Genomic DNA, 25,978 nt, shown 5'->3' with positions numbered 1-25,978 from the left:
GAAATCTCAGATTTCATTGGTCTATATGTCTGTTCTTGTGCTAGTACCATGCTATTTTGATTACTGTGACTTCATAGTAAGTTTTAACATTGGGAAGTGTGTGTCTTCCAACTTTGTTCTTTTTCAAGATAGCTCTGTCTTTTTGGGGCTGCTTATCCTTCCATATTAAATTGATGATTGGTGTTTCAATTTCTATAAATAATACTAATGGAATTTTGATTGGGATTGCATTGAATCTGTTCATTGCTTTCATTAGAATTGACATCTTAACAGTATTTAGCCCTTCAATCCATGAACATGGAATATCCTTCCATTTTTTAGGTCTTCTTTCATTTCTTTTAGCATTATTCTGTAGTTTTCCATGTAAAGGTCTCTTACATCCTTGGTTAAGTTTATTCCTTAATATTTCATTCTTTTAGTTGCTATTGTAAATGGAATTTTTTTTCTTGATTTCTCTTCAGCTGGTTCGTTACTAGTATATAAGAAATACTGATTTTTAAAAAATATTTAATTTTTATTTATTCCACCACCCCCCTTTCTGTTCCCCTGTTGTCTGCTCTCTGTGTCCATTCACTGTGTGTTCTTCTGTGTCTGCTTGTATTTTCATTAGGCAGCTCTAGGAACAGAGCCCTGGGACCTTCTGGAGTAGGAGAGAGGCGATCACTCTCTTGCACCACCTTGGCTCCCTGCTCTGCTACGTCTTCTTATTTTCTCTCCTCTGTATCTCTTGTTGCGTCATCTTGCTGCACCAGCTCTTGACATTGACCAGCACTCCTGTGCGGGGTGGTTTTCCCACGCAGGGTGGAATTCCATGCAGGGCGGCACTCCTGTGCAGGCCGGCATTCCTGTGTGGAACAGCTCGTTGCATGGGCCAGCTTGCCCTCACCAGGAGGCCCTGGGCATCGAACCCTGGACGTCCTATTTGGTAGATGGGAGCCCAATTGGTTGAGCCACATCTGTTTCCAAGAAATACTGACTTTTGCATGTTGATAATGTACCCTGCCACTTTGCTGAATTTGTTTCTTAGCCCTAGTAGCTTTGTTGTAGATTTTTCAGGATTTCCATAGGATCATGTCATCTGCAAATAAGGGAGTTTTAATTTTTCCTTTCCAATTGAGATTCCTTTGTCTTGCCTAATTGCTTTGGCTAGAACTTCCAGTCGAGAGTTGAATAACATTGGTGATAATGGATATCCTTGTCTTGTTCCTGATCTTAGATGGCAAGCTTTAAGTCTTTCATCATTGAGTGTAATGTTAGCTGTGGGCTTTTCACATATGTCCTTTATCGTGTTGTGAAAGTTTTCTTTTATTCTTAGTTTTATGAGTGTTTTTAATCCAGAAACAGTGTTGTATTTTGGTAGTTTTCTTTTCTGCATCATTTCAGATGATTATGTATTTTTACCCCTCTTCATTCTGTTAATATAGTATATTACATTAATTGATTTTCTTATGTTGATTCATGCTTGGGATAAATCTCACTTGATCATGGTGTATAATTCTTTTAATATGCTGTTGGATTTGATTTGCTAGTATTTTGAAGATTTTAGCAGCTGTATTCATAAGGTATAATGGTATAATTTTCTTTTTTTGTTGTATCTTTATCCAGCTTTGATATTAGGTAATGTTGGTATCATAGAATGAGTGAGGAAGTTTTCTGTCATCTTCAGTTTTTTTGGAATAGTTTGAGCAGGACTGGTGTTAATTCTTCTTGGAATATTTGTTAAAATTCATCATTGAAGCCTTCTGGTCCTGAGCTTTTCTTTGTTGGGAGGTTTTTGATTCCTGTTTCAATCTCTTAACTTGTTATTGGTCTGTTGACATCTTTATTTTCTTCTTCTTCCTTTTTATTAGAGAAAATGTGAGTTTACAGAAAAATCATGTGTAAAATACAGGATTTGTATTTACTCTTTAGTTCCTGTAGGTTTGTTTGCATTTCAGAGAATCTATCCATTTCATATAGATTACCTAATGTGTTGGCATACAGTTGTTCATTGTATTTATTTCTGTGGGGGTGGCAGTAATGTCCTTACTTTCATTTCTGATTTTATTTGCATCCTCTCTTCTTTTTTTCTTTGTCAGTCTAGCTATAGTTGATGAATTTTGACCTTTTCAAAGAAACAACTTTTTGTTCTATTGATTCTTTTTAAAAAAATTCTCTATTCGTTTATCTTTGCTGTATTCTTTATTCTTCTTCCTTCTGCTTGCTTTAGATTTAGTTTGCTCTTCTTTTTCTATTCCTCTAGTTGTGAAGTTTGGGATCTAATTTGAGCTTTTTCTTCTCTTTTTAAAATATAAACTATACATTTCCCTTATAGCACTGCCCTTCTTGCATCCCAAAGCTTTAGTATGTTATATTTTCATTTCATTTCATTTGCCTCAAGATATTTCCTAATTTCCCTTGTGATTTATTCTTTGACTCATTGGTTAAGACTGTGTTAATTTTTACATATTTGTGAATTTTCCTGTTTTACATCTTACTGATTTCTAGCATCGTTCACTGTTGTTGGGGATGCACATTGTGTGATGTCAGTATTTTTAATTTGAGACTTGTTTTGTGACTTAACATATGGCCTATCCTGGAGAATGACCCATGTGTACTGGAGAAGAATGTGTTTTACTGCTGTTGTGTAAGGTGTTCTATATATCTGGTTTATAGTATCGTTCAAGTCAATCTCTTTATTGATCTCTGTTGATGTTATACGCCTTTTTAAAAATTAATTTTTTGAAATATATCACTCATACATAAACAATAAGTGTATAATAATAGTTGTGAACTTATAAAACAAACATATATAACATCATACAGGACTCTCAACTCACCATACCACCAATAACTTGCATTGTTGTTAAACCTTTTTAATTAATGATTGAAGAGCATTGTCAAAATATTACTACTAACCAAAGTATTTTCCCCCAACCAACCCTATTATTATTATCTTTATATCATTTATATATGAACATACATAAACAATTAAGTGTATAGTAAAAATCGTGATACAAATCAAACATGCATAACATGATACAGGGGTCCCATATATCAACCTTCTACCAACACCTGGCATTGTCCTGAGACATTTATTACAGATTATGAAAGAATATTGTCAAAATCTTACTACTAATCCTAGTCCTTATCTTACATTTGGTGTGTTTTTTCCCCAACTCACCCTATTATTATTTTTTAAGTATATTTTTTTGCCATGGAAGTTGTAAACTTATAAAACAATCACGCATATGTGCAGAATTTCCCAAAAACACCCCTCCATCAACACACACTGTGTGGTGGAAAATTTGCTACTGATAAGATAATATCATCTGATTGTTACCATGTCCATAGTGTACATTTGGCTCTCATTTTCCACACTGCCTCAGTATCCACACAGTACATCTTTTGCATAAATGCAAGAATATTGTATTATTACTGTTAACCACATTCCATAGGTCACTCTAGCTGTATTTTTCCAATGCTTCTCCACATTCCCAACACCCTACAGTAGTGATGTAAATTTGCCCTAGCTCACAAAGGAACCTCTTGCATCTGTACCATCAACCACAATTCTCATTCACCTTTTGGTTTACTGTGCTATTCAGTTCCTGAATTATTCTCTCACAGTCTGTCAGTTGGTATTTACATCCCTAGATGACCATTTTCAGTCACATCCCCATTTATAAACTAGCTGTTACTCACAATGTGTTACCATCTACTCTATACATTTCCACAATTTTACAGTAAAGCTAATTAAAACTTCTACATATATTAAATATCAGTCCATCTCAGTCCTCCTCTTATCTCCTTTAAGAATCCACCAACTATCACCAGGTGTTGAAGATATTTTCCTACAATTTCTTCTAGAAGTTTTATGGTTCTTCCTTTTATTTTTAGGCTTTTGATCAATTTTGAGTTAATTTTTGGATAAGATATGAGATAGGAGTCCTCTTTCCTTCTTTCGGCTATGGATATCCAGTTCTTTCAGCACCATTTGTTGAATGGACTGTTTGTTCTGCCTGAGCTTGTGTGGGTTTGACAGGCTAGTCAAAAATCATTTGACCATACATGTGAGGGTCTGTTTCTGAACCATGAATTTGGTTCCATTGGTCTGTGTGTCTGTCTTTATGCCGGTACCATGCTATTTTTACCACTATTGCTAGGTAATATGATTTAAAGTCTGGCGATGAGGATTCACTTTTCCTTTTTATGATGTTTCTGGCTATTCAGGACCCCTTACCCTTCCAAATAAATTTGATGATCATGTTTTCAATTTTTATTTTTTTAATGCTGGTGGAATTTTTATCAGGATTGCACTGAATTCATATATCAATTTGAGTAGAATTGACATCTTAATGATATTTAGTCTTCCAATCCATGAGGATGGAATGTTCTTCCAGTTATTTAAGCCTTTTTAAAATGTCTTTTAACATTGAGTTGCAGTTTCCTGAATGTAAGTGCTTTACATCATTGGTTAAATTTATTCCTGACTATTTGAATTTTATCTGTCATATTTTATTTTCACCACTCTTTTGACACTTTTAGTTAGTTTTATTGATATAATCTTCATTTCTAGACTCTCTTCCAAGCCTCTCCTGTCTTTTTTTTTTAGACTCTAGCACACCCTTTAGTATTTTCTGAAAATCTGGTCTCTTACTTAGAAATTCTCACACAGTTTCTGTATATCTGTGAATATTCTAATCTCGCCCTCATTTTTGAAAGACAGTCTTGCTGGATATAAGATTCTTGGCTGGAAGTTTTCTCTTGTAGTATCTTAAATGTATCAGACCACTGTCTTGTTGCGTCCATGGTTTCTGGTGAGAAATCAGCACTTAATTTTATTGCGTATCCCTTATATGTTGCTTTTCTTGTGCTGTTCTCAGAATTCTCTCTTTGTCTTTGGCATTTGACATTCTGATGAGAATGTGTCTTGGAGTTGGTCTATTTGGATTTTTTCGTATGGGAGTACGTTGTGCTTCTCGGACATCAATATTTATGTCCTTTAATAAGGTTGGGAAATTTTTTACTATTATTATTTCAAATATTACTTCTGCCCCTTTTCCCTTCTCTTTTCCCTTCTGGGACACCTATGACAGGTAGGTTTGCATGCCTTTTGCTGTCATTTAGTTCCCTGAGACTTTGTTCAATTTTTTCCGTTCTTCGTTTCTTCTTTTGTATATTCACTTTCAGAGGTCATTTCTTCAGTCTCACCAATCCTTTCTTCTGCCTCCTCAAATCTATTACATGATTTCAATGTTTTTAAAATTTCATTTATTGTACCTTTCATTCCCTTAAGATCTGCTGTTTTTCTGTGTGTGCTTTCAAATTCTACTTTGTGGTCATCCAGTGTCTTCTTAATATCTTTAATCTCTTTAGCCATCTCATAGAATTTATTAAGGAGATTTGTTTGAACATCTATGATTAGTTGTTTCTACTCCTTTATGTCATCTGGAGGCTTATCTTGTTCCTTTAACTGGGCCATAGCTTCCTGTTCCTTGGTGTGGATTATAAGTTTATTGGTGTCTTGGATCTGGATTAGTAGAGTATTTATACTGGGTGCAGTTTTTTTCTTTAGTTTAGGGCTTCCTGCCCCTTCTCCTTTGCTGGTTGTGCAGTAGGAGCCAAGGTTGTAATTGGTGCTATAAGCTGTGGAGGTTCAAGCTGCCCTCATTGCGCCAGGGACCAGTGAAGCTTCTCCCAACTTTCTCCTTTGCTAGGGGTAGGGACAGAGTTATAGCTGGGTGGAGTAAACCAAGTTGTGCAGGCCTAGACTTAGTTGCCCAGAGAGACTGATGAAGCTTCATGCTCCTTTCTCCCCTGCCTGCGGCGGGGATGGAGCTGCAGGTGTGGGCAGTAGTCTATGCAGTATGGGTCTGTGATGACTGCAGTTGCCCCAGTAGACTTCCGATTTTCAATCTGTGCCAGCTCAAGGAACCTGCAGTTACATGGATGGTCTGATGTAGGGCCTGCCAGCCTCCTCCCTGCCAGACACGGTTCTGGAGCCTAGTCTAGGGCTGCAGGCCAATCTGGGTGAAATAAACCAGTTCCTACCATCACTGTGATTTTCGGTCAGCTGGGCTTCCCCTCATGCTGGGGGCAGAGTAAAAATGGTGGCCATGGCCTCTTTCTGACTTGGGCAGATTGACACCCCAGCTGTTCCCAGGTTTACATCTTAGCTAGCTAAGTTTACCAATTAGTACCTGAAATCGGCAGCCAACCTTCTCCTCCTCCTGTTTTTGGGAAATGGAGCTTCCAATTCCAGCCACAGTTAGCTCCCAGGGTGGCTCATGCTGCCAGAGTAGGATAATCACTGGCCTGCTTGGTTGGTAATTTCCCACAGAGGCTGGCACAGGTTCCTGCAGCTTCCTCCCTGCTGGAGGTGGCACTAGAGCCTAGGGTAGAGCTGCAATCTGGTCTGAATGGAAAGAAGCCAGTCCCCACCAGCACTATGATTTTCAGTCTGCCCTGCTTCCCCTTGTGCCAGGAGTAGAGTTAACATAGTGGCTACCAGCCTCTTTTGACTTGGACAGACTCAAACATTAGCTGTTCTCAGGATTATACTTTAGCCTGCTGAATTTACTCATCAGTAACTGAAGTTGGTGTCCAACCATCTCTTCCTATCTTGTTTTTGGGAAGTGGATCTTTCAGTTCCAGTTGCGGAACAGCTCCTGAGGCGGCTTGTGCCTCCAGTGGAGGTTGGGCACCGGCCTCTGTGGCATAGAGTGCTCTACTTAAGAGTCTTCTTTGCAGCTGGGCAGTCTCCTCCTTCCATTCCTTTGAGGATGTTGCAGAAAGCTCTTCTGGTCTTCTGGAGCCCCCAAACAGGTGCTTCAGCTAGCTCCAGATGGCCCTGAGTGTTTACTAACTGCCCTGTAGCAGGAGCTGACTCTAGGAGCTCCTTACTCCACTGCCATCTTGCTGGTTGTTTTGTTATATGCATTTTTGAAAATGGTCTATTGAAATCTTTTACCTTTATTGTAGTGGCAACTATTTCTCCCTACAATGTATCAATCTTTGCTTCATATATTTTGGGGCCTTACCATTAAGTATATATATATATTTCTAGTAGTTATGTCTTCTTGTTGAATTGACCCACTTACCACTTGATCAGTATGTTGTGACCTTCTTATTCTCATAAGAGCTTTTTAATTAAAGTCTATTTTATCTCATACTAGTATAAATACCTCAGCTCTCTTTTGGTTGCTATTTGCATTATGTATTTTTTTCTATCCTTTTGTTTTCAACCTGCTTTATCTTTACCTCAAGGTGTGTCTCTTATAAACACCATATTATTCGGTCACACATTAAAAAAACAAACAGCTTTTCTGCCAGTCTTACCGTTTTACTTGAGAGTTTAATCCATTTACATTTAAAGTAATTACTGATAATATATGACTTACTTCTGCCATTTTGCTATTTTTTTTTTGTAAATCTAATACATTTTTGTCCCTCAGTTCTTTCATTAATTCTGACTTTCATATTTTTTTGATTTTGTGTTATATGCTATTTCCTTTTGTATATATTTTTCATATATATTTCTTTGTGTTTATCATGGGGCTTAAATTTAATTTATTAAGTCTAACACTTACATTTGATTTGATACCAGCTAGCTTCAAGAGCATAAACATACACTACTCCTATACCCCTCTGTCCCCCACCTTTTTGTTGTACTTGTTACAAATGATATCTTTATGTATTATATTCTAAAACCATAGATCAATCTTCACTTTTTGTGCATATAGTTTTAGAACCTGTAAGAAGTAAAAAGTGGAGTTATATACTGAAAAATTCATATATTATTAGTGGCATTCATAATTACGAACGTGATGATCTTACTGGAGGTTTTTAAGACACTTTACTCCACTGTGTATTGTTCTTTCCTTTAGGTCTGAAGTAGTCTTTACTACTCATTGTTTTGTAGGGCTGGTCTGTTAGTGGTGAACTCCCTCAGCTTGTTATATCTGGGAATGTTTTAATACATTAATCTCTCCCTCATTTTGAAAGTCAGCCTCTCCAGATATAAAATCCTTGGTTGACTATTGATTTTTTAGCACTTTAAATATTTTATACCACTGCCTTTGTGAGTCCATGGTTTTTGATGACAAATTGGCATTTAATTTTTTAAAGTATATATTTTTTAGTAAAGAAGTTGTTAGCTTATAAACCAATTATGCATAATGCACAGAATCCCTATATATCACCCTCCACTAATACCTTACATTGTTGTGGATCAGTTGTTACAGATTATGACAGAACATCATTAGACAATTACCACTGACTATGGCCCATAGCTTACATTTGTTACATTCTTTAATACATCCCCTTTTATTAACATGTATTAGTATTGTATGTTTGTTATAGTTCATGAGAGAACACTCCCATATTTGTACTATTAACCACAGTCCAGCTTCATCACATGGTTCACTTTGCTATATAGTCCCATGCCTGTACAGTCTATCCAAAGTGTACACTCAGTGACTTTCACTTTCATTATAGAGTTGAGCAGTCATCACCTCCATAAACTTTTGGACATTTTTCTTAGTCCAAAAGAAAAGTCCCATACCGTCATATTATTGATCCTTATCACTGATATAGTACCTTCTTTGACATTGGTACAAGAATATTACAATATTGCTGTTAACTATAATCCATAAGTTACATTAATTGTATTTTCCCATGTATCACCATATTCTTACCACCTTGTAATAGTGATGTACATTTGTTGTAGCTCATAGAAGAATATTCTTGTATTTGTGCTGTTAATCAGAATCCTCATCCACTTCTGATCTCATTATGTTATTCAGTCCCTACATTATTCTCTGGCTTTCTTTTTTTACCTATATCCCTATATAACCCCTTTCAGCTGCAATCCCATTTGTAAACTAGCTGTATTAGTTATACTCATTATGTGTTACCATCAACTCTATCCATTTCCAAACTTATAGTCAAGCTGATTAAAAATTCTACATACATTAGAGAAGCAGACTTGGCCCAATTGATAGGATGTCTGCTTACCACATAGGAGGTCCGTGGTTCAAACCCCGGGCCTCCTTGACCCATGTGGAGCTGGCCCATGTGCAGTGCTGATGTGTGCAAGGAGTGCCGTGCCACCCAGGGATGTCCCCCGCATAGGGGAGCCCCACGCGCAAGGAGTGCACCCCGTAAGGAGAGCCGCCCAGCGCGAAAGAAAGTGTAGCCTGCCCAAGAATGGCACCACACACACGGAGAGCTGACACAGCTAGATGACGCAACAAAAAGTAACACAGATTCCTGGTGCCGCTGATAAGGATAGAAGCGGTCACAGAAGAACACACAACGAATGGACACAGAAAGCAGACAACTGTGGGGCGGGGGGACGGGAGAGAAATTTAAAAAAATAATAATATAAAAAAAAGTTCTACATACATGAAGCACCAGTAATACTTCTCAGCCCTCATCCTAGCTCCTATTAACCTATACTCCACAGGATTATTCTCTGTATTTACTTCATATTAGTGAGACCATACAATGTTTCTCCTTTGTGTCTGGCTTATTTCACTCAGCAGTGTCCTCAACCTTCATCCGTATTGTCATATGTGTCCCCAATTTCATTTCTTCTTACTGCAGTATAATGTACCATCATATGTATATATCACATTTTGTTTATCCATTCCTTGGTTGATGGATACTTGGGTTGTTTCCATCTTTTGGCAATTGTGAATAATGCTGCTAGGAACATCAGTGAGCAAATGTCTTTTCACATCAACTGTTTTCAGTTCTGCATATATTCCTAGTAGAGGGATTGCCAGATCATATGGCAGGTCTATATTTAGCTTCCTAAAGATGTGCCAAACTGTCTTCCACAGAGGCCGCACTATTCTACATTCCCATGAACAGTGAAGGAGTGTTCCTATTTCTCCACATACTCTCTAGCACTTTTTAATTTTTTAAAATAAGGACCATTCTCTAAAAGGACCATTCTCTAAGGTGTGAGATGACATTTCATTGTAGTTTTGATTTACATTTCCCTAATAGCTAGTGATGTTGAACATTTTTTCCATGTGTTTTTGCCCATTTTTATTTCCTCTTTGGAAACATGTCTGTCTTTTGCTCATTTTTAAGTTGGATTGCTTGCTCTTTTATTGTTGAGTTGTATGGTCTCTCTATATAGCATGGAAATAAAATCCTTGTTGGATATGTCGTCTCCAAATATTTTCTCCCATTGAGCCAACTGCCTTTTCACCTTCTTGACAAAGTCCTTTGGAGCAAAAAAGTTTGAGGAGGTCCCATTTATCCATGTTTTTTCTTTTTGCTTCTCTTGCTTTTGGTTTAAGGTTTAAGAAACCACCACCTACCACCAGGTTTTCCTACATTTTCTTCTAGGAATGTTTTCCTACATTTTCTTCTAGGAATTTTATGACTCTAGCTTTTATATTTAAGTTTTCATCTATTTTGAGTTAATTTTTGTATAAGATGTGAGATAGGAGACCTCTTTCTTTTTTTTAAAACTTTATTTTGTACATTTAATAATTGGAAATATAAACAATTATTAAATTCTTTGTTTCTTTTCAATATGGATCTCCAGTTCTTCCAGTGCTATTTGTTGAAAATACTGTTCTGCATGAGCAGGGTAGGTTTGATAGCCTTGTCAAAAATCATTGGGGGAAAAAAAATTACTTGACCATGTGAAGATCTGTTACTGAACAATCAGTTCAGTTCCATTGGTCTATATGTCTATCTTTATGCCAGTACCATGCTGTTTTTACTGCTATAGCTAGGTAATATGATTTAAGGTCCAGAAGTGAGAGTCCTCCAGTTTTGTTCTTCCTTTTTAAGGTGTTTCTGGCTATTTGGGGCCCCTTACCCTTATAAATAAATTTGATAATTGGGTTTTTCATTTCTTTAAAAAAGGCTGTTGGAATTTTTAAATCGGGATTGCCTCGAATCTGTATATTAATCCAGGTTGAATTGACATCTTAATGACATTTGTCTTCCAATCCATGAACACGAAATGCTCTTCCATTTATTTAGGTCTTTGATTTCTTTTAGCAATACATTGTAGTTTTATGAACACAAGTGCCTTACATCCTTGGTTAAGTTTATTCCTAAATATTTGATTCTTTTAGTTACTATTATAAATGGATTTTTTCCCCCTGACTTCCTACTCAGATTGCTAATTACCAGTGTATAGAAACACTACTGATTTTTGTGTATTAATATTGTATCCTGCCACTCTGTTGAACTTGTTTATTAGCTCTAGTAGCTTTGCTGTAGATTTTTCAGGACTTTCTAGGCATAGGATCATATCATTGTGAACAGTGAAAGTTTTACTTCTTCCTTTCTGAATTGGGAGCCTTTTATTTCCTTTTTCTTGCCTGATTCCTCTAGCTAGAACTTCTTGTACTATATTGAACAACAATGGTGACAGTGGGCCTCCTAGACTTGTCCCTGATCTCAATGGAAAAGTTTTCAGTCTTTCCCCATTTAGTATAATGTTAACTGGATTTTTCATATATGTCCTTTATCATATTGAGAAAGTTTTCTTCATTTCCTATCTTCTGGAGCATTTTTTATCAAGAAAGCAGGCTGTATTTTGTCAACTGCCTTTTCTGTGTCAATCGAGAGGCTCATGTAATTTTTCTTCTTTGATTTATTAATGTATTGTATTACACTGACTGATTTTCTTATGTTCAACAACTCTTGCATGCCTGTTATAAAACCCATTTGATCATGATGAATAATTCTTTTAATATGTTGTTGAATCAGATTAGTGAGCAATTTGTTGAAGATTTTTGCATCTGTATTCATTGGACAAATGGGTCTATACTTTTCTTTTTCGTAATATCTTTATCTGACTTTGGTATTAGGGTGATATTGGCTTCATAGAATGTGTTTGGTAGCATTCCTTCCCGTTCAAGTCTTTGGAAGACTTTGATTAAGGTTAATATTAAATCTTCATTGAATGATTGGTAGAATTCACCTGTGAAGTCTGGGCTTTTCATTTGGGGGAGGTTTTTTTTTTTTTTTTTTTTTTTTAATGTCAGACGGGTAATGTGCTGACATCATAACAAGGTTAGTGGGAGACACACCTCACACAAGTGCGTGAACACCTATTCATCATGCTCATGAACCACAAAAGGAGCCATTATCTGTTTGGCTCCACTTAAAAATATTTCTCTTTGGGAAGCGGACTTGGCCCAGTGGATAGGGCGTCCGTCTACCACATGGGAGGTCTGCGGTTCAAACCCTGGGCCTCCTTGACCCATGTGGAGCTGGCCCCTGCTTGGTGCTGATGTGTGCAAGGAGTCCCCTGCCACGCAGGGGTGTCCCCTGCGTAAGGGAGCCCCACGCACTTCCCCTGCGTAAGGGAGCCCCACGTGCAAGGAGTGCGCCCCGTAAGGAGAGCCGCCCAGCGCGAAAGAAAGTTCAGCCTGCCCAAAAATGGTGCTGCACACACGGAGAGCTGACACAGCAAGATGACGCAACAAAAGGAAACACAGATTCCCCTGCTGCTGACAACAACAGAAGCGGACAAAAGAACATGCAGCAAATGGACACAGAGAACAGACAACTGGGGCGGGGGGTGGGAGACGGGGAGAGAAATTAATAAAACTTAAAAAAATAAAAATATTTCTCTTTATTGAGATTCTCGTAGCTTATTCTTTTTTTTTTTTTTTTAATATCCTTTAGTGCTTCCCCCTGTTTTCTTTTATCTCTTGAGCATTTTGAGGATCATTTTTAAAAAGTCTTTGTATGGTATTGTTTCTGAATTTTTATCTTATTACTTTGGATGGGCCAGCATTTCCCTTTTCTTTGCTTGTCTTGTAATCTTTCATTGTACATTTTAATATTTTAAAATGTTAACTCTGAGATTTAGTCACTGAGCTCTCTGTTCCTTAAAAATGTATCTAGTGGAAAATTTCCTTGAGCTCCAGAAGTTAAAAAATACAAATAAACCAAATAACCAAATAACAAATAAACCAAGGCAAAAACAGACTTTGCAGATTGACTCTGCAGTGACTGGGGCTCTCCTTCAGAGATTAGCCATCCTGTCAAGATCAACTCAAGGAGAATGTGCTATATAGGATCGTCTTCTGACTTTTTCAGAGCTTGCATCTTGTTCTGGGCTTTTGCTGGCTAGTGACTTCAGGAATTTCTTCTTTATAGAGATTCAAATGTTCTCTTTACTCTCTGTGATAGATTTCCTCCATGCCTCTGGGTGCTCTATTGTATATCTTAAAGCTGATAACTCTCCCTATGCTGCTTTGACTTAATTTATTTCTTACTGTGCTTTAGGTTTCTGCGTGCTTATTCTGCCTGTAGGGTGAATTTTGGGCAGTGGGGGAGGGGCAGCAGGCATGCCAGGAGCTTCTCCTGCTGCTTTAAAACTGCATTTTCTTGATTTGGCTTTTGTCCAGTTACTTCAACCCTTTTACTGTTTTCTTGAGTCTTGAGGAAGATGGCTCTGTCCGGTTTTGCTAGTTCTTCAAAGATTCTGGGGGGCATGGTGTCCTGGATTGTCTTATGCCAGCATCTTTACTGATCCCTCCGTTTTTAAAAAAACATTAAAAATTAGAAGATGCACAAAGTTTAAAATAATAAGCATTCAGGACCCTATGACCTAGAATGAAAAAAAGTTAATATTTTCTCTTCAGTGATTGTTCCTGAAATTATATTGAACCAAATCTTGGTGTTATGGCTTGGTATTTGTTAGCCTTGAGTCTTCTGCAACACCTAGATCATTTTTGGTGAAATATGAACCTGACCTTAATTTTTAGGCTACTGTTGTATTTTGTTCAGTTAATGTGATGACACATGTTCTCTCTCCTAAATGTATGTTGTTTTTTCCTTCTGGTTTCTCTGGTTAGAGGAAGAGATTTATTATGTTTAATGACACTTCCATACTTTCACTCAGGGACCTCCTCTCCAGATGTCTGTCTGGCATTCGTTATGAGCTATTTGTAGATTTCTATGCTTGGTAAAAAATTAATAAATTATTAGCACAAGCTCCTAGTCATTTAGAATGTACATTGATTTATACAGGAGCTCTTCAATTTCTTACTATAATGATTGTCAAAATCTCATTTTTCTAACTCCTATTAAAATGTTAGTAGACTCTGCTATTTTATCTTTTAATCGAAAGATTTAATTATAAAATAAGTTTTCACTAAAAAGTCATTATTAAACAGAAAGTCCCTGTAATCAGTATCATAGTAGTTTTCCTTTCTCAGTATTAATTTTTCCCCTTAGTGCTACCTGCTAGGAAAATATACAGTAATTCAAAGCAGCAAGCACAAATTATGGAGGCTTAACCATCTTTCCATTTTCATTTAGAAAAAAATTCTTGTTATGGTCCAAGAAAGCCCTGACCTGGCCTCTGTACCTTTCTGATCTTTTACCTCTCACCCCTTGGACCAGTATATTCTAAACAAGTTATTTTTTCTGTTTTGTGAATATTTGCAGTTTTTCCCCACTTTGGCCTTTTGTACTTGCCACCTGGAATTGTGTTTCCCCATATAATTCTCGCTGGTTCTTTCTTGCAATTCAGGCATTCACTTGAATGTCACTGCCTAATCTACAGTAAGTACTTAGCCACCTGTAGTCACATTTTATTTTTTTCTGTAGCTCTTCTTATTACCAGATAATTTTTGAGATTTGTTGTTTTTTGTTCATCTACCTTTCCACACTAGGATATATACTTCATGAGAGCAAAGCTTTCTTTTTCACCACTGTAACTCTGGTTCCTGACATGGAGTAGATGCTTAATAGTTTGTTGAACAAAAGCCTGAATGATTAAAGAATCATTAAATGATTGAAGAGATAGCTGTCTTGCTATGTGTTAGATACTGTGCAAAGTGCTGTGGAGATTCAGCGTTTAGCTAGAGAGACTGACAATCAATAATTATAATATATAAAGGTGAAGTTCTATAATAGAGGAATCTATAAAACTCTTTGGGGCCACAGATAAAGAGTAATTAATTTTTCCTGTTGGTAGGTCAGAGGGTATTAGAGATGAGTTAATGAATTAGTGCTTCATATTTAACATTAAGTCATTCTCCTGAGGCACTTTGCTGCTTAGTTACTGACTAGCTCTTGAATTTCTAATACTTCACTTAATCGTTCTGTTTACTTTTCTGTAAAAGGATGGCAGTAATAGTAACCTCATGAATGTTATAAGATTAGTCATTTAATGTTGGCTGAGTGCTTTGAAAATGCAAAATGCTATCTAAGACCTGACATTCATAATCATATTAATAATCACTTTCTATAATTAAATTTTATTATGTACTTCCTGATTATTCAAATGCAAATACATATACTCTTTTTTAAAAAAGAGATTGCTTAGGAAAAATCTGCTGATTTGTTATAGACCTTTTGCAAGGTATTGTTAGAAAACGATGGCTGTATTTTCTATTTCTTCTAATATTTTTTCAAAAGAGTAGTAATTTGCTGTAACCCCCAGGAGGCAGTATTATATCAAGCAGATTGTGTACTTAGGCATGTGAAACAGCAGTACAAGTTTGTTAGTAATTAGTGAATTGATTTAACATGCAGAAACTTCCCTTCTTATTGATCAGATAGCAAAGGTTTCAACAGATATTTTAACTTTACTTTTGCTATCGGTTTAGAAGAAAATCCTATCTACTCCAGTATTTGGAGTATAATGATATCAAGGATTTGTTATATATACAGGGGTTCCTCACTTTATACTATACTATACTTTGCTATGCAATGCCATACTGTAGTATTCCTTCATAAAAGTTATGATAGATTGAAATTTTTATGAATCTTCTTTAAATGTATTATGGCAATGAGTCTCAACTTTGTTTTAACACTGAAATACTAAGGGAAAAGCTACATTTAAAACCCTAAGGAAGCAGATGTGTCTCAATTGATTGGGCTCCCACCTACCATATGGGAGGCCTTGGGTTTGCTTCCCAGGGCCTCCTTGTGAAGGCAAGCTGGCTTGCGCCTGCGGAGAGTCAATGGGCTGTGCCTGCAGAGAGCTGGCATAGCAAGATGACGCAACAAAGGGAGACAAGCAGACACAGAAGAATGCGCAACGATTGGACGGAGAGAAGACAAGCAAGCTGAAAGGGGAGTGGATAAATAAATAAATCTTTAAAAAAAAAAACCAAAAACCAAAAAACCTAACAGTGGCTTCCTGCTTCAATGATTCTCAACTGGTAATTTTCTTCCAGTCTCAGAGAGTTTTGTGTAACAATGTTTAAAGTGTCCTACTTCAGAGAATTAGGGTTAGTCATCTTCATAGTGTTAGGGTTAGTAACCATCAAAAGAATATTTTTCTTAATAATTAACTCCAGCATACCACTTAAGACCTTTTTATATTACCATATCAGCAACAGTTTTTATCAAAAGCATGGGAATTTTAACAGTGAAGCAATTGGATGTTTTTAGGTTCTCCTTGTGGGCGTGTCTGTGTGCTCCCATAATACCTTATCCTTTTCTCTAGCCTATGTGCTGACTTAACACACTGTACTGTGAATGACAGTCTTGTCTGTATCCTGTACTATACTGTGACCTTCTTGAGGGCAGGGACTTTGCTGTTCACTTATATGTTCCAGGTCCAGTTCAGTGCCTGTCACAGAGTTGGTACTCAACAAATATTGTAAATGAAGGCTGGATTTGTAGAACTGAGAAATTTAAATCAAGATAGTGCAGAAACAGAAACGTGCCTTTTTCGTATGTTTTTTTGCTGTAGAGAGTGTTTGGGAATTATTTTGCACAATTTATTTTTTTATTTTATTTTATTTTTTTAAAAGATTTATTTTTATTTATTTAATTCCCCTCCCCTCCCCCGGTTGTCTGTTTTCTGTGTCTTTTTGCTGCGTCTTTTTTCTTTGTCCGCTTCTGTTGTCGTCAGCCGCACGGGATGTGTGGGCGGCGCCATTCCTTGGCAGGCTGCTCCCTCCTTCGCGCTGGGCGGCTCTCCTTATGGGTGCACTCCTTGCGCGTGGGGCTCCCCTACGCGGGGGACACCCCTGTGTTGCACGGCACTCCTTGCGCGCATCAGCACTGCGCATGGGCCAGCTCCACACGGGTCAAGGAGGCCCGGGGCTTGAACCGCAGACCTCCCATGTGGTAGACGGATGCCCTAACCACTGGGCCAAAGTCCGTTTCCCAATTTTGCACAATTTATTGTATTAATTAAATTTTAGGAAATTCCGTTTGGGAATACTGGTTTCAGAACTTCCTGAAAGCACCAATGGATGCTTAAATCTGGTTTAATCCCTCGAAGATGTTGAGTCTGACAAATTCGATATTATTTTTAGAAGGTGATTTGGCACATTATTTTGTTGATTACTAATTCTTGGAAATTACATGGTGGGAATGAAAACTAACATTTTAACTGATAGGTGTTAAGACTTGATTTTAATGTTTTGTGTTACCTCTACCCCCTTTTAAAAAAGCAATTTTTGTATATAAGGCATTCAACATTTTCTATGGAGTTATAAAGGTATGAAACCCCTTTCTTTTCCTTCCATGGCACTCTCATATTTACATGCATATTTTCCTGTTACTGATTTTAGGGTCTGCATATGTATGGTTTAGGTCATGCTATCAACCCGGGTAGCTTAAATAGATTAGCAGCATAAAGAACTGTTCTTCTGTTTTTTAGTTCTATAGACATAGAATTTGGCCAAAATTTGGTTGACTCTGCACTTTCATCTGCCTATACTTATGATAATTATACCCTCATCAGTTTGTCTGTACAAAAACTGTACAGCTTTTTGGTTACTTAGGTTTCCTTTTGTTTTCTCTGGTTGGGAAAGTAAGGAAATGCTTTTTAAAATCCTTGAACCTCTAGGATAAGACTTATCACTATTATTATTAATTTAGTTTTTTTGTGCTTCTTCACAGATACATATGCAAGGAAATGATTTTTTAATTTTTTATGATTTATAAACATTGAGAAGGAACTTAAAAACAAAGTATCTTCCTTTTTTAAAAAGTCATGTGGAAACCCTAAATTCTTTGGGGGAGAGAGATTCGACTAGTTGCTAATGGTTTTGGTATTGGAAGTTAGGAAAAATATTCTGCTTCATTTTACCAAGTTAAAGTGTCTAATAACTGTGGTAATTTATATAATCCCTGACTGAAATCCCTTATTGAAATTCCCAAATTATGCTTCTGACTAGTCCTCTCCTTTAAGGGAATAAATGTTAAAGTTATCAATCTCATAATAAATTTAAAAAGAAAGCTTTAGTTCTCTTCCCTGATGAGGTGAAAGATTAGCTTAATAGCAATTAAATAGTAATTGAAAAGTAATGCTGGAGGAGAACCAGCAAGATAGTGGCGGAGTAAGGAGCTCCTAGAGTCAGCTAGGGCAGTTAGCAAACACCCAGAGCTCTCTGGAGCTAGCTGAAGCACCTGTTTGGGGGCTCTAGGAGGGGAGTGGGAAGAAGAGACTGCCCGTCTGCAGAGAAGACTCGTAAGGAGAACACTTGGTGCCGCAGAGCCTGGTGCCCATCTTCCACTGGAGGCACAAGCCACCTCGGGAGCTGTTCTGCGTCTGTAATTGAAAGCTCCACTTCCCCAAAATGGGGGAGAAAGAGACAGTTGGGCACCAATTTCAGCTCTGATGAGGAAATTCAGTGGGCTATAGTATGATCCTGAGAACAGCAAAAGTTTGAGCCTGTCTAGTCAGAAAGAGGCTGGGAGTCGCCATCTTAACTCCGCGCCTGGCAGGAGGGGAAGCTGGGTGGACTGAGGATCCCAGTGCTGGTGGGGACCGGCTTCTTCCCATCCAGGTCATATTGCAGCTCTAGCCTAGGCCCCAGTGCCACCTCCAGCAGGGAGGAAGCTGTGGGGACCTGCGCCAGCCTCTCTGGGAAATTGCTGGCCAAGATTATCCTACTCTGGCGGCACGAGCTGCCCCAAGAGCTGCTCTGTGATAGGAATTGGAAGCTCCATTTCCCAGAAACAGGGGAGGAGGAGACGGTTGGCTGCCGATTTCTGCTACTGATGAGTAGACTTGGCTGGCTAAGAGATAACCCTGGGAACAGCTGGGGTGAGAACCAGCCTAAGTCAGAAGGAGGCTAGTAGCTGTAATTCTGACTCCTCCCCCAGCCTGAGGGGAAGCCAGGGTGACAGTTACTTTGAACACAGATCAGTCTGTAGCCTGCCTATGCTTCAGCCCCACCTCTGGCAGGGGGGAGGCTGAGGAGCCCTGCACCAGCCTATAAAGGTAACTGCTGGAAACTTTGGCTGGCATAGACTGAAAATCAGAAGTCTACCAGGGCAACTGCAGTCATCTTAGGACCCACACTGCGTAGATTGTTGCCCACACCAGCAGCTTCATCCCTGTCCCAGGTAGGGGAGAAAGGGATGTGAAGTTTCATCAGTCTCTCTGGGCAACTACAGTCTAGGCCTGCACGTGAATTATTCCACATAGCTGTGATTCTGTCCCTACTCCTGACAAAGGAGAAAGTTGGAAGAAGCTTCATTGGTCCCTGGTGCAATGAGGGCAGCTTGAGCCTCCACAGTTTACAACACCAACTACACGCTTAGCTCCAACTGCATAACCAGCAAGGGAGAAACGATAGGAAGCCCTAAAGTAGAGAGAAAAACTGCACCCAGAAAAAATACGCTAGTAAGCCAGATGTGAAGACACCAACAAAAAATAACAATCCATACCAAGAAACAGAAAGCTATGGCCCAGTTAAGGAAAAAGATAAGCCTCCAGATGACATAAAGGAGTTGAGACAACTAATTATAGATGTTCAAACAAATCTCTTTAATAAATTCAATGAGATGGCTAAAGAGATTAAGGATATTAAGAAGACATTGGATGAACACAAAAGAAGAATTTGAAAGTATACATAGAAAAATAGCAGATCTTATGGGAATGCAAGTCATTGAAATTAAAAAAGCATTGGAGGAGAAGCAGATTTGGCCCAACGGATAGGGCATCTGCCTACCACATGAGAGGTCCAATGTTCAAATCCAGGGCCTCCTGATCTGTATGATGAGCTGGCCCACATGCACTGCTGATGCACACTAGGTGTTCCCTGCCATGCAGGAGTGTCCAGGGGTGTCCCCCGTGTACGGGAGCCCCACATGCAAGGAGTGCACCCTGTAAGGAGAGCCGCCCAGCATGAAAAAAGTGCAGCCTGCCCAGGAGTGGCACCGCACACACAGAGAGCTGATGCAGAGTGATGATGCAACAAAAAGAGACACAGACCCCCAGTGCCGCCTGATGAGAATACAAATGGATGCAGAAGAACACACAGCAAATGGACACAGAGAGCAGACAACTTGGGGGGGATGGGGAAGAGGAGAGAAATAAAAAGAAATAAAAAACAAAAAACAAAGAAACAAAAAGACATTGGAATCATATAATAGCAGATTTGAGAAGGCAGAAGAAAGGATTGGTGAGATTGAAGAAATGACCTCTGAAAGTGAGCATACCAAAGAAGAGATGAAGAAAAGAATGGAAAAAATTGAACAAGGTCTCAGGGAACTAAATGACAGCAAAAGGCATGCAAACATGCGTGTCATGGGTGTCCCAGAAGGAGAAGAGAAGGGAAAAGGGGCAGAAGGAATATTTGAAGAAATAATGGTAGAAAATTTCCCAACCCTATTTAAGGACATAGATATCCATGTCCAAGAAGCATGTCCTATCCAAAAAAATCCAAATAGACCAACTCCAAGACACATACTCATCAGAATGTCAAGGGCCAAAGACAGAGAATTCTGAGAGCAGGAAGAGAAAAGCAATGCATAACATATAAGGGATACCCAATAAAATTAAGTGCTGATTTCTCACCAGAAACCATGGAGGCAAGAAGACAGTGGTCTGATATTTTTAAGATACTACAAAAGAAAAACTTTCAGCCAAGAATCTTATCCAGCAAGACTGTCTTTCAAAAATGAGGGTGAAATTAGAATATTCACAGAAAAACAGAAACTGAGAGAATTTCTAAGCAAGAGACCAGATTTTCAGGAAATACAAAGGGGTATGTTAGAGCCTGAAAATAAAATACAGGAGAGAGGGGCCTGGAAGAGAGTCTAGAAATGAAGATTATATCAATAAAAGCAACTAAAAGTATCAAAAGAGTGGTGAAAATAAAATATGACAGATAAAACTCAAATAATCAGGAATAAACTTAACCAATGATGTAAAGCACTTGTATTCAGAAAACTGCAATTCAATGTTAAACAAATCAGAAAAGCCCTAAATAACTGGAAGAACATTCCGTGCTCATGGATTGGAAGCCTAAATATCATTAAGATGTCAATTCTACTCAAATTGTTATACAGATTTAATGCAATCCCGATAAAAATTCCACCAGTATTAAAGAAAAAATTGAAAACATGATCGTTAAATTTATTTGGGAGGGTAAGGATTCCTGAATAGCCAGAAACATCATAAAAAGGAAAAGTAAACCCTCATCTCCAGACTTTAAATCATAATACCTACCTATAGTGGTAAAAACAACATGGTACTGGCCTAAAGACAGACACAATAGACCAATGGAACCAAACTTGTGGTTCAGAGACAGACCCTTGCAGGTATGGTCAAGTGATTTTTGACTAGCCTGTCAAACTCACACAGCTCGGGCAGAACAATCTATTCAAGAAATGGTGCTGAAAGAATTGGATATCCATAGCTGAGGGAAGAAAGGAAGACCCCTATCTCACACCTCATCCAAAAACTAACTCAAAATGGATAAAACAAACTGAAAATAAAAGCAAGAACCATAAAACTTCTAGACGAAATTATTGGAAAATATTTTCAAGACCTAGTGGTAGGTGGTGGATTCTTAAAGGAGATAATAGAAGGACTGAGTGGACTACTGGTGTTCAGTGTATGCAGAAGTTTTAATTAGCTTTACTGTAAAATTGTGGAAATGTATAGAGTTGATGGTAACACACAGTAACAGCTAGTTTGTAAATGGGGATGTGACTGAAAATGGTAGTCTAGGGATGTAAATGCTAAGTGACAGAATGTGAGAGAATAATCTAGGAACTGAATAGCACAGTAAACCAAAAGGTGAATGAGAGTTGTGGTTGATGGTACAGATGCAAGAGGTTCCTTTGTGAGTTAGGGCAAATGTACATCACTACTGTAGGGTGCTGGGAATGTGGAGAAGCATGGGAAAAATACAGCTGGAGTGACCTATGGACTGTGGTTAATAGTAAAAATATAATATTCTTGCATCTATGCAAAAGATGTACTGTGTTAATACTGAGACAGTATGGAAAATGTAAGCCAATGTACACTATGGACATGGCAATAATCAGATGATATTATTTATCTGTAGCAAATGATACACCACATTTTGGTGTGTTGATGGAGGGGCGTTGTTTGGGAGTTCCGTTCATGTGCATGATTGTTTTATAAGTTTACAACTTCTGTCATAAAAATATATTAAAAAAAATAATAGGGTGGGTTGGGGGAAAAACACACCAAATGTAAGATAAGAACTATTATTAGTAGTAAGATTTTGACAGTGTTCTTTCACAGTTTGTAACAAACGTCTCAGGATAATGCAGGGTGTTGGTGGAGGGTTGATGTATGGGACCCCTGTATCATGTTATACATGTTTGCTTTGTAAGTTCACAACTTTTACTATACACTTAATTGTTTATGTATGTTCATATATAAATGATATAAAGATAATCAGATTGGTTAGGGGAAAAATACTTTGTTTAGTAGTAATTTTTTTTTTTAAGATTTATTTTTTATTTATTTCTCTCCCATTCTCCCCTCCCCTCCAGTTGTCTGCTTTCTGTGTCCATTCGCTGTGTGTTCTTCTGTGTCCGCTTGTATTCTTGTCAGCAGCACCAGGAATCTGCTTCTCTTTTTGTTGTGTCACCTTGCTGCTTCAGGTCTCCATGTGTGTGGTGCCACTCCTGGGCAGGCTGCGCTTTTTTTGCGCTGGGCGGCTCTCCTTATGGAGTGCACTCCTTGCATGTGGGGCTCCCCTACGTGGGGGACACCCCTGCATGGCACAGCACTCCTTGCGCACATCAGCACTGCCTGTGGGCCAGCTCACCACACGGGTCAGGAGGCCCTGAGTTTGAACCTTGGACCTCCCATGTGGTAGGCGGATGCTCTATCCATTGAGCCAAATCTGCTTCTCAGTATTAATATTTTGACAATGCTCTTTAATCATTAGTTAAAAAGGTTTAAGAACAATGCAGGTTATTGGTGATAGAGTGAGATGTTATATATGTTTGATGTTATATATGTTTGTTTTGTAAGTTCACAACTGTTATACATTTATTGTTTATGTATGTTTATGTATGAGTGATATATTTCAATAAATTAAAAAACAAACCAGTAATGCTGGAGACTAAATGGTCTCTGAAATTTGTTTTGTTTCTATAGTCCTAGTTCCAGCATTGATGTCAGCCTCTCATCACAGCTTCTGGCACTTTATCTGTGCCTTGATTATAGTACTGGGGACTTTTAGTTTTGTCTTTGTATATTTCATGAGTAGTTGTTAAGTATACCAATGAATGAATGAGAAAATTTCTTTGCCCAAACTCAGGAAACCTTAATGGCTCTATAGCTGTGATCTTTTCCCTTGAACATAGAACCTCATTCCTAAGAGGACAGTCTTCCCTTTCCTACTCGTCTATTCCTTATAGCTTAGAGGTTGGAGATGCAGTAAAACAGGAAATGACTGTGGAAAAACAAAACCTTCAGGTCTATGTGGCACTTAGAGTCATAAAACAGAACATTATGTGGGTATATAATTTTCAAATAATTACTGCATTTTTGAATAGGTGATCCATGCTTATAGTATAAAATTCCAGAAGGTACAAAAGGATATACCATAAAATCTAAATTTCCTTTCCATTCCTGTTCTCTGGCCATCCAGTTTCCCTCTTCAAAAGCAACTGCCATTACTGAATGGTTTTGTATCCTTCCAGTGGTATTCAATGAATTGAAAATATCTATATCTGTATGATTGTTATTAGCCTGGGATTGATAAGAAAAATAGAAACAATTAAAATATCTTGGGAATAGTTTTTATATGAGTTTTGGAAGAGGTGGGGAAAGTCAGGGAAGTGGCCTTGGAAGCCAGGGAAGGAGACAATGATGACCCCGGGATCTCAAAAGCTGTTTGGGAAACTGCTGCAATTCTCAAATATCTTTGAAAAGCTCCCACCATGTGTCTTGGCTCATAGCCATAAAGCAGATGATTCTTATGTATTTGCCCAGGAGCCACTGTGAATCTAAATTCTGCCTATATGCTTTCAGCTATACCTTCAAAGAATAATGGGTTTTGCTTTTTAAATCTCATTTGAGTCCCTCTCACTGGCTAACTCTAACCCATATCTATATGGGAAAGGGGAAGAGGATTCTGAGAAATGTAGAGTAGACCTTGAAGGGTGGGCGGTTGTACTAAATTGCCCAGATAATGGGCCATAGATTCTGACATGGGGAAATTGCTGTATCCCAAATGGGACCGAGATTCTCACTTGTGCTCTAAGAAAGGGGTCTGATGTTTTTAATGAAAGGTAATAAGTTATGGATAACAAAAAAGACAGATTAAAGGATAATAAGGAGTGCCGTGTCTTGAAAGCCAATGAAGTCAAAAGGGAACAATACTGTCATGAGGACAAAAGGGAGAAAGAAAAAGAAATCTCCTGGGTTTGAAATTGAACTAATGGTCATTAGTGAGATTCAAGTAGTTTTCGTGAATTAGTCAGAGCGAAGATGTCTGTGTGACTGGTCAATATCATCATAATAAGCAATCACATAAATGGAAAGAAGTTTATCAAATCAACTTTGCCCTGCTTTACCATCTTTTAATTACAAATTTGAATCCTTTCAGCTATATTGTTTATATTATTAAATATTAAAAATCAAATAGGATGGAATACTCCTATAATGTCTGAAAAATTAATGTATATCTTAAAAATACTTCTTAGCTTGTGCATGTACATTATTATTTTTAAAAAGATTTATTTATTTATTTCTCTCCCCCTCCCACCCTGGTTGTCTGTTCTCTGTGTCTATTTGTTGCGTCTTGTTTCTTTGTCTGCTTCTGTTGTTATCAGCGGCACGGGAATCTGTGTCTCTTTTTGTTGCGTCAGCTCTCCGTGTGTGCGGCGCCATTCCTGGGCAGGCTGCACTTTGTTTCGCGCTGGGCGGCTCTCCTTACAGGGTGCACTTCTTGTGCGTGGGGTTCCCCTACGCAGGGGACACCCCTGCGTGGCACTGCACTCCTTGCGCGCATCAGCACTGCGCGTGGACCAGCTCCACACAGGTCAAGGAGGCCCCGGGTTTGAACCGCGGACCTCCCATGTGGTAGACGAACACCCTAACCACTGGGCCAAGTCCGTTTCCCTGTAAATTATTTTCAATTGCATTTAAAAAAATCCTTGAATCATATTGTTTGTGATCTTTTATGATTCCCAGGCATTATAATAAAAAGTACATGGACCAGTGTCAATTTCATGGTTGTGATATTTTACTATACAGATGTAACCATTGAAGGAAACTGAGTGAAGCATATACAGGACCTTTATACTATTTGTTTGCTTTCTTAGAGGTTTTGAGTTTACAGAACAACCATGCATAAAATCAGGGTTCCCATATACTACCCTATTATTCACACCTTGTATTGGTGTGGAACATTCATTACAACTGATGAAAGCATATTTTTTATAATTGTACTATTGACATAATAATAATAGTACATAATTGTACTTTTGTCCATGTTAACTTAAGGTTCACTGTGTGCTGCAATTCATGGATTTAAAACTTTTTATTCTGTTACCATATATACAACCTAACATATCCACTTTTAACCACATTCACATATGTATTTCAATGCTGTTGATTATGTTGTGCTACCATCACCATCAACCATTTCCATCTTTCCAAATGGGAATGATGTTGTGCTACCATCACCACCAACCATGTCCATCATTCCAAATGGGAATCCTGTACATTTTAAGCCATTACTTCCCATTTCCTATTTCACCTCATCTCCTGGAAATCTGTATTCTAAAATCTGACTCTGAGTTTGCT

General features: G+C 38.1%; 1 protein-coding gene and 1 non-coding gene across 3 annotated transcripts in view; one reads left to right on the top strand and one right to left on the bottom strand.

Moving 5' to 3' along the window:
* TTC28 (tetratricopeptide repeat domain 28) overlaps window positions 1-25,978 on the top strand; it is an 876,415-nt gene that overhangs the window by 110,178 nt on the left and 740,259 nt on the right. The gene's annotated exons all lie outside the window — the stretch shown is intronic.
* On the bottom strand, window positions 12,000-12,103 carry LOC111764923 (small nucleolar RNA U13). Its single transcript, XR_002797402.1, has one exon. It is a non-coding gene; the product is annotated as a small nucleolar RNA U13 (small nucleolar RNA).

Source organism: Dasypus novemcinctus, chromosome 19 (genome assembly GCF_030445035.2).
Source record: "Dasypus novemcinctus isolate mDasNov1 chromosome 19, mDasNov1.1.hap2, whole genome shotgun sequence".
NCBI lineage: Eukaryota > Metazoa > Chordata > Mammalia > Cingulata > Dasypodidae > Dasypus > Dasypus novemcinctus.
The sequence above is the reverse complement of the archived record's forward strand: the minus strand, read 5'-3'. Positions and strand labels throughout refer to the sequence as shown.